The sequence below is a fragment of the Parus major genome, chromosome Z (genome assembly GCF_001522545.3).
Source record: "Parus major isolate Abel chromosome Z, Parus_major1.1, whole genome shotgun sequence".
NCBI classification, from domain to species: domain Eukaryota; kingdom Metazoa; phylum Chordata; class Aves; order Passeriformes; family Paridae; genus Parus; species Parus major.
Genome location: NC_031799.1, coordinates 64,167,856 through 64,169,403, shown reverse-complemented (window position 1 = coordinate 64,169,403; position 1,548 = coordinate 64,167,856).

The following is a 1,548-nucleotide window of genomic DNA, read 5'->3' as shown; positions in this document are numbered from 1 at the left end:
CTCCCCTGAGAGACTGACCAAAGAGATGTTTGAGCATCTTCTGCAGAGCAATGCTAACCTCCAGTTAGCTCTGGACAGCTATAGTGGGCAAATTTCAGTTCATGCACCATCACACAAACTGTTTCATGAGGAATTCCATCTCATTCCTCATGAGAAAAGAAGCCGAAGGCCACTCAAAGCGCTCACAGTGTTCACTGATGCATCTGGGACATCTCATGAGTCAGTGATGACTTGGAGAAATCCACAGACTCAGCTTTGGGAAGCTGATGTTGAGTTTGTAGAGGGGTCACCCCAGATAGCTGAACTAGCTGCGGTTGTGAGAGCCTTTGAGAAATTTTCAGAACCAATTAATTTAGTTACTGACTCAGCCTATGTAGCAGGAGTGGTGTCCAGAGCGGAACAGGCAGTTCTCAAAGACATTGAGAACAAACAACTCTTTAGATTGCTTTCAAAACTGATTTATTTGGTTTCAAATCGAGAACAACCTTTCTATGTGATGCATATAAGATCTCACAGCCCGTTGGCAGGTGAAATCGCTGAGGGGAACCGGAAGGTGGTTTCCCTTGCTGCCCCAGCCGAAAAGGTATGTCTCCCAGATGTGCTTCAGCAGGCAAAAATAAGTCACCAGCAATACCATCAAAAAGTGCCAGGACTAATTCGTCAGTTCCAGCTGACACGGGATCAGGCTAAAGCCATCGTGGCTACCTGTCCCAATTGTCAGCTCCAGGCAGTGCCATCATTAGGCATTGGGGTTAATCCCCGAGACCTTAAGAGCTGTGAGGTGTGGCAAACAGATATCACTCACATTCCCAGTTTTGGTCACCTTAAGTATGTACATGTGAGCATTGATACATGCTCAGGAGTGGTGTATGCCTCTGCTCATGCAGGAGAAAATCTGTGCATGCTAAACAACACTTAGTGCAGGCCTTTCCGTATTGGGAATCCCTAAAGAAATTAAAACAGATAATGGCCCAGGGTATAAATCCAAGGAGTTCCTGGAATTTGTCCAGCAATGGGGAGTGGAACATAAAACTGGCATCCCCCACTCCCCCACAGGTCAGGCTGTAATCGAGCGTACACACCAGACGCTCAAACAAGTCCTAGCCAAGCAAGGTAGTGAGGCAGTGTGGATGTCTCCACAACAGAAACTCTGTAAAGCTGTTTACCATTAACTTCTTAAACTGCTCATTTGAAAACATGAATCCTCCAGTAACTCGACATTTTAACAATGGTGATCAGTTTAAATTGTCACAGCATCCACCAGTTTTAATTAGTGACCCTGAAACTTGGCAAACCAAGGGTCCCTATGAACTTGTCACCTGGGGGCGAGGTTATGCGTGTGTATCCACCCCTGCAGGCCCCCGATGGATTCCTCAGAAATGGGTAAAACCTTTTGTTCCAAAGAATCCAGCACCAGCGAGAAGAGAAGAGAAGAGAAGCAAGTGGCTGTTGCTTCCAAGAGAAGACTCTGCTGAAGAGAGCAAGAAACCTCTCTAGCCTCTGACCTGCATACTTTGGCTGTGAATATGTTTTAAAAAATCTGTTTCT